General features: G+C 41.3%; 1 protein-coding gene across 1 annotated transcript in view; it reads right to left on the bottom strand.

Moving 5' to 3' along the window:
* LOC139750816 (uncharacterized) overlaps positions 1 to 17,500 on the bottom strand; it is a 391,495-nt gene that overhangs the window by 170,057 nt on the left and 203,938 nt on the right. The gene's annotated exons all lie outside the window — the stretch shown is intronic.

The raw sequence follows: 17,500 nt of genomic DNA, 5'->3' as shown, positions 1-17,500 counted from the left end.
TATATATATATATATATATATATATATATATATATATATATATATATATATATATATACTCTATAAAAGCCAGTCAGAGGAATTAACCTCCATACGTGGATGACAATAATTCATCCAATTTCTTGGCATGATAGATATTGTCGGATGCTGGGAAGACATGTTTTCGGGAAAATATGTTATTAGTAAGGGGGAAGGTTGTTCCTGTAATATGGAAGGTATGAAGAGAAAAATAATGTGACAGGGGTGAGTAATCATACCACTGAACAATGCTCTTTCGCTGTTCTCCCGTAGGAGCAAGCAGAGGAAGGCCCAGAAGGCCCAAATCTACTAGGAACATGAACTAGCCTTACGTAATAGCAAAATCTCGGCGCAGGTAAAGAATATTGAAAGAGGAGCCTCACAGGTTTACATCTCACTCCCCATATCATACAGACTACACACACGAGGGGCCTCATAGGTTTACATCTCCCTCTCCATATCATACAGACTACACAAACGAAGGGCCTCACAGGTTTACATCTCCCTCCCCTTATCTTACAGACTACACACACACACACACACACACACACACACACACACACACACACACACACTCATTCTTGCTACTCGGTAAATGAAATACCTACGGCCGTAATTATCTTTCGTGTTCTGGTGATTGAAATACTTGATATAGCTATTGGTATAGCCTCATCTCCCCTCATTCCCCACTCCCGCCCTAATAAGTGAAGCTTCGCCTCGTGAAGTAAACTCCCGCCGCCCGTTCAAGTGAACCTTCACCCGGCCAATTGAACTTCTTCCCGGCCAAATAAACCTCCTCCCGGCCAAATAAACCTCCTCCCGGCCAAATGAACTTCTTCCCGGCTAAATAAACCTCCTCACGGCCAAATGAACTTCTTCCCGGCTAAATAAACCTCCTCCCGGCCAAATGAACTTCTTCCCGGCTAAATAAACCTCCTCCCGGCCAATTGAACTTCTTCCCGGCCAAAGAAACCTCCTCCCGGCCAAATGAACTTCTTCCCGGCCAAAGAAACTTCCTCCCGGCCAAATGAACTTCTTCCCGGCTAAATAAACCTCCTCCCGGCCAAATAAACTTCTTCCCGGCCAAAGAAACCTCCTCCCGGCCAAATGAACTTCTTCCCGGAAAAAGAAACCTCCTCCCGGCCAAATAAGCCTCTCCGGTCGGTCAAGTAAACCTCACACACCTGGCCAGGAGGAAGGCGCCCTTGTATGCCTCTCTCATGTGGTTCCTCACCAGGGGAACTCGTGTCTCCTGAGTCTGTAACAAGAGGCAATATCAGTTACGTTTTCCAGATCACTCTACTGTATCCCTCGTTACGTTCCCTAGATCACTCTACTGTATCCCTCGTTACGTTCCCTAGATCACTCTACTGTATCCCTCGCTACGTTCTCTAGATCACTCTACTGTATCCTTTGCTACGTTCCCTAGATCACTCTACTGTATCCCTTGCTACGTTCCCTAGATCACTCTACTGTATCCTTTGCTACGTTCCCTAGATCACTCTACTGTATCCTTTGCTACGTTCCCTAGATCACTCTACTGTATCCCTTGCTACGTTCCCTAGATCACTCTACTGTATCCTTTGCTACGTTCCCTAGATCACTCTACTTTATCCCTCGCTACGTTCCCTAGATCACTCTACTGTATCCCTCGTTACGTTCCCTAGATCACTCTACTGTATCCCTCGCTACGTTCTCTAGATCACTCTACTGTATCCTTTGCTACGTTCCCTGGATCACTCTACTGTATCCTTCGCTACGTTCCTTAGATCACTCTACTGTATCCCTCGCTACGTTCTTTAGATTACTCTACTGTAGCTACGATCATGCACAGTGGTGCTGGGAAGAATACATTTCAGTCAATTTATTATTACAGTTGATCGCATGTTTCATTCACCTGATTAATACAGTTGGTCATGATCAACATCCATTTATGCAAAATTTCGTAAGTACTTGTATAAATGAATAAATTTCAATAATTCATCTTAATTCTTCTAAGTGTGTCAAAGGGCCAATGAAAAACCACTCATGGGCTGGATTTGGCCCGCGGGCCGCCAGTTGACTGGACCTGGTTTATTGTATATGTTTATGCTGTAGTTCTAGTGTCGCTGCGTTCTCTCGACTGCTTCACTGTATTCGTTTGAGTTGTGTGCGTTCATAAGTGTTTTCTTAACATGAATACAACTACGAAACATCTAAAGCCATGAGGTAAAACTTACTTTCAACTTGGCCAAAAAAAAAGAAAAAACACACCAAAGATCGATAGATTAGATGAATTCGATAAATAGATAAAAAAAAGAAAAGATTATACATTGTACTGTTGTATTTTCAGTTGTGAATAAAATGAACACCCAAAGGTACCTACGTCATTACCGTGATGAAAGCAGCGAATGTTACAATTCATGGAAATTGAATGATAATGAGTCACATCTAAAAGGGGAAAAAAAATATATACGTTTACATCAGGCATTTTTGTCAAATATTTTTTTTACGGGATATGAATATATGAGTGAGTACTGGGCTGATACATATGTGTGTGTGTGTGGGTGTGTGTGTGTGTGTGTGATTACTATTAGTGTGTTACCGCGAGAGAGTATAACATCATGTTGACCCGTGTCTCTTAACCTTGTATAAATGTGTTATGTCTTTACTCCTCTGTGTATATATATATATATATATATATATATGTATATATATATATATATATATATATATATATATATATATATATATCTTTTTTTTTTTATACTTTGTCGCTGTCTCCCGCGTTTGCGAGGTAGCGCAAGGAAACAGACGAAAGAAATGGCCCAACCCCCCCCCCCCCCCATACACATGTATATACATACGTCCACACACGCAAATATACATACCTACACAGCTTTCCATGGTTTAGCCCAGACGCCCCACATGCCCCGATTCAACCCACCGACAGCACGTCAGCCCCGGTATACCACATCGCTCCAATTCACCCCATTCCCCGCCCTCCCTTCACCCCCCCGCATGTTCAGGCCCCGACCACACAAAATCCCCTTCACTCCATCCTTCCACCTCCAATCCGGTCTCCCTCTTCTCCTTGTTCCCTCCACCTCCGACACATATATCCTCTTGGTCAACCTTTCCTCACTCATCCTCTCCATGTGCCCAAACCACTTCAAAACACCCTCTTCTGCTCTCTCAACCACGCTCTTTTTATTTCCACACATCTCTCTCACCCTTACGTTACTCACTCGATCAAACCACCTCACACCACACATTGTCCTCAAACATCTCACCTCCAGCACATCCATCCTCCTGCGCACAACCCTATCCATAGCCCACGCCTCGCAACCATAGAACATTGTTGGAACCACTATTCCTTCAAACACACCCACTCTTGCTCTCCGAGACAATGCTCTCGACCTCCACACACTCTTCATATATATATATATATATATATATATATATATATATATATATATATATATATACTTACAAACAGCCAATCCTAAGCCAGAGACTCATTATCGACCAGCCCCGGGTAGAGATAGAACAGTTAGGATTAGCTGTGGGCTGACTGCCGTGGCCAGGATTCGAACTTAGCAGGTTCGAATCTCGACGACTCGCGAATGCGTTACAGTCCGAAATTAGATCGCGCGCAACGCTGTGACCTTTTGTCGTATATAGAGACAAATAGATAGATAAGAGGATAGACAGATAGATTCATACATACCTACGAATCTATACATGTACATCTATGTGTACGTCTGTGCTTCTGTAAGTATATCCTGACCAATGATCGAGACTCATTCTTATGTGTCCAGGTGATACGTAATCTAGAAATAGGAGCGCCGAAGATAACGAAGTACATTCTTAAGAGTTGCCAAAGGTGCAATGGACAATGAAATTTGCTCTCTCTCTCTCTCTCTCTCTCTCTCTCTCTCTCTCTCTCTCTCTCTCTCTCTCTCTCTCTCTCTCTCTGTTCCTCTCGTTTAACAAGAGGCATCATTTAGCAGAATGAAGGAAAAGAAATGAAGGGGATATCTATCGATATAATTAGATATAAATAGAAAAAAAAAAAAAAATCGAGACCCAGCCTCGTTCGTTTTCTCCATAAGCCAACTCTGCAACACCCAGAGTACGAAGAGATGATGTGGCACAGAAGATAAAAGATTTGCTCAATGATATTCAGGAACGCTAGCATGTATTAAAAAAAAAAAAGGCACTCACAGCAAATCATCATTCTTAACCATACAATAACGCTGTAACCTGGAAGGGGCGAACGGGAGAGTGATACAGAAATTACAAAAAGGTGTTTATTGTAATAATTCAGAACACACACACACACACACACACACACACACACACACACACACACACACACTCGTCGACCTCATGTCTGTGGGATGTTGATCGTTCGCCAACAGACTGTTATGACAAACGAGCCAATTATGTAAACTGTTGTCCAACAAATGCAGGATGTGGTAACATATACAGAATTCATATGACTGCTAACGCGTTCTCTCATACATTATCATATATGCATTTATAACACAGAGTACACTTCAATTATGTGTTTCATGGATAAAAATCTTTTATATATTTTGTGCCCCAAAAACATGCAGAATGTTGTTATTGTTTGTGTAGTACACGAGTTATTCTACATTTGTTTTTTGAACCAGTTACACACACACACACACACACACACACACATTGCAATCTCGTCAGAGAACTTGTCACTTCAAAGACTCCTTCTCATTCCTGTTACTGAACGTAGCGCAGCCGTAAGGTTACAAGAGCCCCATGTTTACCAAATGGCGTCCTAGCTTCGTCTCTTCGATGTATATCAACTGACTGTTATATTTCTCTCTTGTGTCTCCCCGATGATGTGATTATTACACGAAAGTGCACTTGTGAACTTATCGTGTTTCATTTTCCCCGTGGACTCATAGGAATATATATATATATATATATATATATATATATATATATATATATATATATATATATATATATATATATATATACTGACAAATCGATAGATAGATAGATGTAATACACTGCCATGCATGAATGCATGCACACTCAATATCATTCTCACACGGCCAGAGGAGCTGTAAAACCCAGCAGCCACCCAACAAAGCCTGGCGATGCTGCTGGCCAACCGATCGTAAAGGTAAGACAGCGTGATGTACACACTCGTGAAAATTTCCCTAAGGGTCGAGCCACCGCATCGGAGGTGCTGTTATTAAAAGCTCTCTCGTGTGTGTGTGTGTGTCTGTGTGAGTGTGTAAGTGAGAGATGTTTAGTATGAGCTATTCATGCGAAAGAAAGGTGATACGAAATGTATATTTTTGTTTTTTGTTAGTGGGGAACTAGGATAAAAATGGCTCTTTTTTATGTTATTTTTTTTTAAATGGCGTGGTCAAGGACATCCTGGTCCTCTGGGTGAGGGAGGGAAGGATTATAATAGACAGAATTTAACTCAGAAATATCATTGTTGTTTTAGGGTCTTAAGACGAACCTATACTCTCTCTCTCTCTCTCTCTCTCTCTCTCTCTCTCTCTCTCTCTCTCTCTCTCTCTCTCTCTCTCTCTCTCCTTCTCCTCCTCTTCTTTAGTCTCCTTCTGATCTTCCTCCTTCTTATTCGTCCTTGTTCTCCCATTCCCCTTCCTTTCTTTCTACTCCTTCCCTTCTTCCTCCTCCTCCTTCCTCCTCCTCCTTCCTCCTCTCCAGCATACGTCTGAGAAGTAACATCTTCCAACAACCATCACCGTAACATGTCATTCTACATCTGTTCATTAATGTGAAACCCTGGCTACGCCTCGCTCTTATCTGTCTTCCTGTAATTACATCTTTACATTACCTTTTCAGCTTATCTTAATCGTCCTGGACAAAAGTGAATGTCACAACTTTGTGGGATAACGTGAAAGAAAGAAATGGCAAATGATATTAACATTTTACGTAAGATAGATAGATAGATAGATAGATAGATAGATAGAGAGAGAGAGAGAGAGAGAGAGAGAGAGAGAGAGAGAGAGAGAGAGAGAGAGATTGAATTCAAGAATGAAATATATGTTAATTACGTATCGCATTTACACCAAGTAGATTGCAGTAATGGCTTAATTTCAAGTCATTTACATTTACTTATTAAAATTTTTTGGAGGAAAGGAAAATGAAAATATCATATCCATTTGGTTGTGGTTAGGGAAACAGAAGTAACACATGGTAATGCAGGGATGGTGAACGAAAGATGGTGAGCCATAAGGGATAGTGAGCCAGGAATGGTGACCAAGAGATGATACCATGAGGAATGGTGACCCAGAGATGGTGACCTAAGAGTGTGTGAGCCAGGGATGGTGACTCAAGGACTGTTGGTGTCACAAGGATAGATGACTCTTGGATGGTGATCTAAAGGATATGATAACACAGGGTTGATGTGACCCCCGCCCAAGAATGTTGACCAAGGATTGCTGACTCTAAGATGGTGACCAGGAATATTAACCCCTCCCCCCCTTCCCTCTCTCAGCACGTCACAAAATGCACCTCTTACCCCCAAAAAAAAGAAAAAAAAAAAGACCTTAGGCCGTCACCAAGCCAGTATAGGATAAACAGAGAGAGAGAGGGAAAGTTTGATCATCAATTCAGAAACAGTTTGATATGCAAATTTCTTTGGCAAATTACCTTCTTTTTTTTTTTTAGATATGTTAATTCTTCAGTCAAGAATTTCTTAGTTTCATACATTTTGCCACATGAGAAGTGTGTTTGTATGTGTGTGTGTATATGTGTGTGTTTGGGTATGTGTGTGTGTGTGTGTGTGTATGTGTGATTACTATCAGTGTGTTGCGGGAAGAAAGTTTTGCACTTGTGTTCCTATTTCTTAACCTTGTGTATATGTACAAAGTCTTTGCATACACACACACACACACACACACACACACACACAACACACACACACACACACACACACACACACACACACAACACACACACACACACACACACACACACACACACAACACACACACACACACACACACCAGCTTAAGCCAGGTACCTATTTATCGACCAGCCTTGGGAGGAGGATGAACACCTAGGTTGGGTGCTGATCCAGGGGCAATAATGTTAACCACTAGCATGTTGTGGTTACTATTTGTGTGTATTACGAGGAGAGAGCTTTGAATTCAAGATGTTCCGTCTCATAACCTTATATGTATATACCATGTCTTGACTTCTATGTATGTATGCACACACATGCATGCCTTAGACTGTACCAGGTATCAATTTGATAGATCATCCCTGAGGGGAGAGATGAACAGCTAGGCAGACTGTGGACCGGGTGCTGCGACCAGGATTCGAACCTATGCGGGTCTGAACCCCAGACGGCCCGTGTATGCGTGATGGTCAGTAACGCTGACCGCTACACCACAGAGAATTACGAGTGATTGACACATTGGCTGAAATCAGTTTCCCATTTTAATGTAAACGTGTCTCATCAGCCGTTTCAAATTTCAAACCCTAAATGAATATGAAATGACAGGAAATGATATCATTTTCATACAATAGGACTGATCACGGGTACTGTGTTCTTGGAAAATGAATAATAAGTCCTGCGTATATATATATATATATATATATATATATATATATATATATATATATATATATATATATATATGTGTGTGTGTCGTAGAAGGCGACTAAAAGGGAAGGGAGCGGGGGCTGGAAATCCTCCCCTCTCTTTTTTTTTTTTTTTTTTTAATTTTCCAAAAGAAGGAACAGAGAAGGGGGCCAGGTGAGGATATTCCCTCAAAGGCCCAGTCCTCTGTTCTTAACGCTACCTCGCTATCGCGGGAAATGGCGAATAGTACGAAAGAAAGAAATATATATATATATAAAATGTGTGTGTGTTGATCGTAATATACCCGGAACTCTACATATATATACTCTCACCTCGTCCGGTATACGTACGTAGGCATCCGGCCATCACTCACGGTGACCCAGATGGAATTTCAAGGGCCGAGTGAATTGTCCCATCCAGTTCTGGTCTCAGGATCGTACCCCCCCCCTCAAGTTCCGAACTTCTCATGCAACTGAGAGTATGACTGGTAATCACACTCATGCATAGTCATGATGGTGAGGAGGGGGCCGCCCTGGCGCGTGTGGTGTGGGCAAGGTATGTCAAGCTGGCCAGAGGATCAGGGAGATGAATGGTCCAGGATTATCCGCGATCATTAACGGTTGTGGGAATTGCGTTAGAGGACTAGATCCAGCTTTATCTTATGACTGATGTATGGTTAGGTGTGGGGACTGGCCAGCGCACACGTTCTCACCCCTATACACACCCACACACACACACTTATATATATATATATATATATATATATATATATATATATATATATATATATATATATATATATATATGTTGGAAAGGATCACAATTTTGCGCGTGATCAAGCATGTTCCTATGAGTCCACGGGGAAAATGAAACACGATAAGTTCCCAAGTGCACTTTCGTGTAATAATCACATCATCAGGGGAGACACAAGAGAGAAACATAGGTCATTTGATATACAACGAAGAGACGTAGCTAGGACGTCATTTGGTAAACGTGTGATTGTCCAAGACAGACAACAAGCGTATCATAAACTTATTATGTGGACAAGATGGGGAATTGTTTACAAATTTTATCAACAATAAAGTTATCCAATTTGTATAGACCTACACTAATATTATGATTACAAGTCTTTGTGTATCTAATAATACTTCGAAGATTCAATGATATTTCTCGTGGTACTGGAGTTAGAGTTAATAACTAAGATGGCATTACTCCAGTCAATACAATGATCATAGTTTTTAACGTGATTAAACAAAGCTTTTGATTCTTGTCCCGTTCCTATACTATATTTATGTTGCTTTAGTTTAACAGAAAGATCCTTACCAGTCTGCCCAACATAAGACTTATCAATTTCTACATAGGACTTTATAGATGCACCCAGGAGAATTTTCTAGTGAGTTCCTGATTAAGATATTCTTTATAGTATTATTGTTGCTTAAGACAACATTTACGTTAAAGGATTTAAGCAACATGGGAAGTAAAGTAGAATTATTATTAAAAGGGAGACCTAAAAGAATCTTGGTGTCAGTGGGAGGTTTGGGCTCAACTTTATAAAATGATTTCTTTGCTAACTTAAGGGATTTATCAATGAAAGATCTAGGGTACTTTAACTTAGATGATGAGTTTGAGAAGAGATATTTTATTGGATCTAAGTTCAAGACCGAAGAACGCCCCATCCACACACACACACACACACACACACACATTCTCCATCGCTCCCAGAGCCTTCGCCCCCTTCCCCACCCTGTAACTCGCTTCCGCTTCCATTATTCCATTCGCTGCCAAGTCCACTCCCAAATATCTTAAAGAAAAGAGCTGGGCCGATTGATGTCATGGAAAAATTATTTACCACGTGTATAGGAGATCAGATACAGAAGCGCATACCGCTTAGACCATTGACGATCCAGGCAAATGCAAGAAGTCTTTTCGATACGCTAAAATGGTGTGCCGATGATCTTGCGTTTACGCTGTTGCCGCTAACCCACCTGTTCCCCTATGTAATGTGTGTGTGTGTGTGTGTGCTTGCAGTGTCTGTGTGTATACCTGTGTGTTTGTATATGCACGTATTCCTACACGAACACCTACTCAAACATTAGAGAAAAATTGAGAGAGAGAGAGAGAGAGAGAGAGAGAGAGAGAGAGAGAGAGAGAGAGAGAGAGAGAGAGAGAGAGAGAGAGTATGAATAGTATTAAACCAGGTCATAGACACAGCTCCCTCTCTTAATATGCTGCAAATAACGATCATCGTCGTTCATAATAACTTTCTTTTATTTGAGGGAATTAATCTCACGCACCGGGTAACAACGGTGATGAATATCGGATCCCATTATATATACTGCACTACCCTCGTAACAACACTCGACGTAAGAGTTGTCACAATACCAGTCATAACGTCTTACTATAATGATGCAGGAATTACAGCAGCAGCAACAACACCAAAAAAAAATACCTCCCCTTGTGAGCAATCAACGAGGTATGAAACACTTTTTTTTTTTATGTAATCACTGAGGTATATTTTCCCGACAAGCTCATCTTGAGTATGAAAGTGGTTCGTGTACAGAATATTGCGGGGTCTTGAGAGGATCGAACCCTACAGTGGTAGTTCACCGTTCGACACTTTAATCATTGCCGTCTAGGTTACAGCTTTTAAACTTTTGGGTGACGGCTGGGTTATGGGGCCTTCTACTCTCCCAGATGAAGTGTGTCGACTGCTGTTAATAATGAAGAAGCTCCTTCATTTCATATATATATATATATATATATATATATATATATATATATATATATATATATATATATATGTGTGTGTGTGTGTGTGTGTGTGTGTGTGTGTGCGTGTATTCACCTAATCTTGCGTAGGAAGGAGGTGTCCGGAACAGACGAAGAACTGCTTCAATTGGCTACATGTATAATGCACCGATATCAGAGCCCTCTACCCATAGTCAATCCCCACAGACCTTTCCATAGTTCCCCTAATTACTTCATACGTCCTAGTTCATCAAATCAATAGCATGTTGCCCCTTTTACCCCGCATCTCTCCAATTCCCTTAAACCCGTGCGCGCCTCGTTCCTTCCTGTATGTTCACGTCCCGAGCACTGAAAACATCTTTCACACCATTCCTCCATTTCCAATTTGGTCTTCCCGTTCTCCTTCTTCTCTCCAGTTTTGAAACGTGTACCCTCTCAGTCATGGTCTCTTCACTCATCCTCTCCATGTGTCCAAACTATTTCAGCGCACCCTCTTCAGTTCTCTCGACCATATATTCTTCTTACTAGCAGAACTCATTTCTTCCTCGATCTATCCTCCTCACACCAAATGTTTTCCACAGGCTTTTCACATTTAACATATCCACTCTCTTACGTACTTCTGTTTCCACACACTCGTCAATGCACCCAGGACCTCTGAATCCTCACCCAAATTATTGCTTACTTCAGATCCTATAGTTCCATTCGCAGTCACATCCACTTCCAGGTACCTAAAACACTCCATTTCCTCCCGGTTTGCTCCGTTCAAAACACAATCCATTATAGCTTTAGTAACCTTACTCTTATTCACACTGATCTTCACCTTCTATTCCCACATACTCTTCCAATCTCTGACATCAGCTTTTGTAGCTACTCACTCGAGTCTGCCACCAAAGCCGTGTTATTAGCAAACAGCAACCGACCCATATCCCAGGTCCTTCCCCTCCCATCCTTCAGACTGCGTACCTGACCCTTTCTCCGACCCTCGCATTTACCTCCCTCACCGCCCCATCCGTAAGGAGATTAAGCGGCTGTCCTGACATCACCCACCATAACCGCAGACCCACCTTCGACAAGAACCACTCCCCCTCATCTCTTCCTACTCGCATACACGCCTTAGTCTTTTGATAAAAACACTTCATTGCTTTTAGTAACTTCACTCCCATATATTCACAACACCTTCCCCAGAGCAACCAACTCTCTCATGCACTTTCTCTTGATCCATAGATGCCACATACAAGTTACCACTCGCCCATACAACTTACCAAGAAAACTCAACAAACTCATACATCTGTATTTTGAACACTTTCTTTACACAGTGGCACTATACAGGCATTTCGCCGATTCCCAGACACCCAGCTAACCAAACAACGACATTTGCAGTCAAATGCACTCCACCCGCTTTGCCACAAGTCTTTCACCGCGTCCTTTCTTTTTACTAAAGCACTTGCCACGACTCTCGCTTTGTATACCTCCACGTCAAAAGCATCCCACGTCAGCCACTCTACCTTCTAACACATTCAGCAATCCTTCACGATAATCTCTACATCTCATCTTCACCTCTTCTTTGCCTTTTATCACTTCCCAATGTGTGCCCTTCACTAATGTTCTCATGTGTTCTCTTAGTTTCCTCACAATATTCACCTCCTTCGAAAATATCTTCTCAGTCTCCCTGAATATTGCCGATTCTCTCTCACTTCACGTCTCATTTGCCCTCTTTCAGCTCCTGCACTCTCCTTTTGGCATCCTATCGCTTTCTCTTGTACATTTCCAAATTTTCCTCTCTCCTCCCTTGCAGGTAACGCCCATACTCTTCCCTTTTCTCTTACTCTCATGATTCAACGAACTTCCTCATCTCAGCACTCACATTTACTTGGACCATGTGAGGAAGTCGGAAGAGAAGGAAATCCAGAAATGGAAAGGAAAATGGCAAGACCAAAATCAAAGATTTTAGCCAAGAAACCATCATAAAACGGAGAGTCTATTGTGTTATGATGTTTGTATGTTCCTCACGGAGCACGTATCTAATCCTCTCCTGCGCCAGAGGAAGAGAAGGATAGGCGCGCCTTCCTTATCATCCTCTGCACCAGTGGAAGAGGAGGCTAGGCACACCATCCTTCTCGTCTTGGTAACAGTGGAAGAGAAGGAAAGGCTCCCTCCTTGTCATCCTCTGGACCAGTATACACATGGAACTATGTTCATCTTACAAGGGAGGGTGACTTCTACTTTACTGTCGTTTAACAGATTGAGAATTAATATTCCTGTCCTCCACCACAGAACCTCCCTACTGACCATCAAGTCTCCTACTATCCTTGTCCTTTTTACGTACTCCCCATGCCTTAGTCTCTCTCTCTCTCTCTCTCTCTCTCTCTCTCTCTCTCTCTCTCTCTCTCTCCCTCTCTTTTTGGGATAGGTGGGTGGAGGAGAAGGGGTTGGAACTCAGAACCTGACTTGTTAGTCATGTTCTTCCACAGCAGTTGTAAATCAATTACTCGGGGGTCTGAGTTCTGACAGCAAATTTAAATTTGGCAGGAAGACCTACTGGGAGAGACTCTGTGGCCTGGGTGGGGACGGGGGAGACTGGTGAGTTGACGGGGTCGAAGTCAGTTGACGGGGAGAGAATAGGTTGATAGGGAATAGGTGAGTTGGTGGCGACAGGAAGAGGTGTTGGAAACTGGGTGAGTTTAAGAGAAGGGTCTGAGTTGAAGGGGTTGAATCGAAAGGGGACAAAGTTGAGCTAGCTGGACAGACAATGAGTTGATGGGGAAGGAGTTGACGGGGTGAGGCATGTGTGTGGGAATGGTGCAACTGGCGAGGAGTTGATGGAGACCGAGTTGAGTTGACAGGGAACTTTATTGATTGACGGGGATGGTGTTAGTACGCTTAAACGAGATGATCGGGGACTTGAAGGGGTAAGCCCAGGTGGTGAGCGGGAGGAGACTGGTGGGCCTGGGTGGAGGAGAGAGAGAGAGAGAGAGAGAGAGAGAGAGAGAGAGAGAGAGAGAGAGAGAGAGAGAGAGAGAGAGGAGTATCTGTAGAAAATTTTACAACGGTGATTGTGAGATGAATATTAGCATCGAAAAACCCACCGCTGTGATTATGTGATTAGGATTAACGTAGAGGATCCTACGGCAGTGATTATGAGATTAGGATCAGCCTAGAGGATCCGACGGCAGTGGTTATGCGATTAGGATTAGAGCAGAACACAATGACTGTGATGACGATTGGCGTAGAGCATCCACCGTCATTCACTGTGTAACCAAAGAGCCACTACACGGCTGCCTATGACGGCCAGCGTGTGATAGCGACAGTACATCAGACGCCCCCACTCCATACCTCGTCTCCCTATGCCATTTTCTCCCCTCTGGGTTCTTCTTCAGTACCTGGGTTCTCCAACTTCGCTGTGGATCCCTTGTGGAATCCTTCCCCAACCTCTATATCCTCTGGGTTCTCTAGGTCTCGAACGTGTTCTCGGGTCTCAAAAGAGCCCCCTGGGCTTTTTTTTTTTTTCAAGTCCCCCTGGGTTCCATAGGTCTCAGGGGTTTCCCCGGGTCCCCTGTGTTTTCTACATACCCTGGATACATATGGCGTGTGTGTGTGTGTGTGTGTGTGTGTGTGTGTGGATGTACATACCCCAGCGTGTGCCTTTAGTCTGAATGACCATCCCCAAAAGACTAACACATCGCGCCCCCCCAACACACAGCCTTGTGGTAATAAAAGTTTTAATTAAATACCTTTTTTTCGCTCAGGCTTATGGCACAGTTGCGTGTGGCGCTGACTGTGTTGTGTTCGTGTGAGGGGACTCTCTCTCTCTCTCTCTCTCTCTCTCTCTCTCTCTCTCTCTCTCTCTCTCTCTCTCTCTCTCTCTCTCTCTCTCTCTCTCTCTCTCTATCTCCTCGCTTTGAAAGGCCCTTTTTAACACGTCCCCGGATGCAGGTGGATATCTAACCCACATACCCCCCCCTTCCTCTGTTTTGTGGAAACGATGAGGCTTGCATGCCTGCTAATAATTCAGTTATCCATTACCTAAATGAATAAACATAATTATCCCATGCAGTACTCAGATAATAACCATTTACTCAGAGATTATAGATGTCAGTTGTGAAATAAAAAAAAAAGTTATTTTTTTCGATACAAATTCACAAGCTTACTCATAAGACACATGACCAGTCGATCAATCATTTAAAGACCTGGGGGAACCTTCTTGCCTCTCGCAGACCCAAACAGTGTCGTGGATCGCGTTACGAGTAAACCGCTTTAATGAACTTTTTATGGCATGAATTCCTTTCGTTATTGGAATTCTTACTTGGTGATGAGTTCTTGACGCCGTGTGCCACACCACGTGAGGTATTGCCTCGTACCAGTGTCTCATAACCATGGCTTGATGGTCCGACTTGAAAGAGCAATGTTGTGGGAACAGCTTCTTGATTCGTTGGGGAAAGAATATATATATATATATATATATATATATATATATATATATATATATATATATATATATATATATATATATTTATATCTATATATATCTATATATATCTATGTATATCTATCTATATATATATATATATATATATATATATATATATATATATATATATATATATATATATATATATAGATAGATCGATAGATAGAGGAAAATTAGCACACATTGGCAGCATAGTCAAGTGGTTAGTGTACCCAGCTAGTACGAAAATGGTACGAAGTTAGGTTCGAATTCCTGATGTTGAATTATGTAATATATATATATATATATATATATATATATATATATATATATATATATATATATATATATATATATATATATGACTACACTTTTTTCTGTATATGCATGTATATATGTATTCATGTATATGCATACACTCAACCTACGACGCGCCGTATACATAATATTATGGACTAAGGTACCTGAGCACACACAATCTACTTGTTAATTACACACTCGCTAGATAATGATGGTAATGATAATAATACTCCAGGATGCTCTAAGCTAGAGGCCAGGGCTCCCGTCTCACGAGAAACGCCAAGGTATAATCCATGATTAATGGTAAGACTGAGAACTGGTGTAATATTACTGAGAAAACTGATGAGAACTGTAATTACCTCAGTAAACTAGAGTCATGTTGAGCAGGTGGTTGGGATGGTCTTGGGGGAGGATGCTGATGCTGATCATTGCGTCCTCACGCCGGACTAAATTGGCGTTTAAGTGACCTTAATGTGTGTTTTTTTCCCTCCTCTTTTCCCATTACATACCTGCTCGCCTCGTCACGCCTTGGTAAGGGAGTGACACGACTTAACGCCGAGGTTTTGAGTGAAGAAACTCTCCCTCTCTTGGCTTCTTCTTCTTCTGTTCCTAACACTTTTAGAGCGTGATCGTACAGGAGGGGAGGACTTAGAGACTCCCTCTCCGCTCCAACACCCTCTTAGTCGCAAGAGATACGTGTTGGGGGGAGGGGGTCTTAATGTATAGCAGTTGGGTCTTAATGTATAGCAGTTGGGTCTTAATGTATAGCAGTTGGGTCTTAATGTATAGCAGTTGGGTCTTAATGTAAAGCAGTTGGGTCTTAATGTATAGCAGTTGGGTCTTAATGTATAGCAGTTGGGTCTTAATGTATAGCAGTTGGGTCTTAATGTAAAGCAGTTGGGTCTTAATGTAAAGCAGTTGGGTCTTAATGTATAGCATTTGGTGCCTAATGTATAGCAGTTGGGTCTTAATGTATAGCAGTTGGGTCTTAATGTATAGCAGTTGGGTCTTAATGTATAGCAGTTGGGTCTTAATGTATAGCAGTTGGTGCCTAATGTATAGCAGTTGGGTCTTAATGTATAGCAGTTGGGTCTTAATGTATAGCAGTTGGGTCTTAATGTATAGCAGTTGGGTCTTAATGTATAGCAGTTGGTGCCTAATGTATAGCAGTTGGGTCTTAATGTATAGCAGTTGGTGCTTTGGTTTTATTATCTAGGTATTGAGTATGCACAGAGCTCCATGCCTGCCTGATGCTAAAGATGATGCTGTTTTCTTTTTTCTTTTTTCCTTTTTTTTTTTTACATCTAGGAAACACATCGCCTCGTTAGCCATGTCTCATTAACCTACGAAGTAAAAATTTACCTTTGGCTTAAATATGAGATAATGATGAGATTTGCTGGGCCGTGGGGGTATATGTGCAACGTTAAGAGCTTCATCTATCGTCTCGCATTTCTAATGTTAGGATTATAATCTATCTGTGTGATATATATATATATATATATATATATATATATATATATATATATATATATATATATATATATATATATATATGTATATATATATATATGTATATATATATTCATATATATATATATATATATATATATATATATATATATATATATATATATATATATATATATATATATATATATATTTGCTATGTATGTGAAGGTCTTTGCAAAATCTTCATTGTTGAATTTACATCTTTTTGGCATTTGTTTATTTTAGGTTGTATGTACAATGAAATTCATTTTCTGACATCATTATGATGGAAGATAATCCATAAGTCTTACGGTTAATTGTAAATTAGTCTCATAAGTTATAGGAGAGTCGGCCAGCTTAATGTTTCGATTAAAAAAAAAGGACGTAAGATATTGAGCGATTTTCTAGATATCTTCAAAATGAAAACTAATTTTTTTTGTGCTATAGTATTAATGGACTCTTCCGTCGTCTACTGCAGGAATATTTCAGAGTGGACAAGGCTCTTCAAAAAGTATTCCACGTGTACCGAGTGTACGAAAACACATTTTAGTGGTTTACACACACACACACACACACACACACACACACACACATATATATATGTATATATATATATTTCTTTCTTTCAAACTATTCGCCATTTCCCGCATTAGCGAGGTAGCGTTAAGAACAGAGGACTGGGCCTTGAGGGAATACCCTCACCTGGCCCAATTCTCTGTTCCTTCTTTTGGAAAATTAAAAAAAAAAAACGAGAGGGGAGGATTTCCAGCCCCCCGCTCCCTCCCCTTTTAGTCGCCTTCTACGGCACGCAGGGAATACGTGGGAAGTATTCTTTCTCCCCTATCCCCAGGGATAATATATATATATATATATATATATATATATATATATATATATATATA

The sequence above is a fragment of the Panulirus ornatus genome, chromosome 10 (genome assembly GCF_036320965.1).
Source record: "Panulirus ornatus isolate Po-2019 chromosome 10, ASM3632096v1, whole genome shotgun sequence".
NCBI classification, from domain to species: Eukaryota; Metazoa; Arthropoda; class Malacostraca; order Decapoda; family Palinuridae; genus Panulirus; species Panulirus ornatus.
The sequence above is the reverse complement of the archived record's forward strand: the minus strand, read 5'-3'. Positions and strand labels throughout refer to the sequence as shown.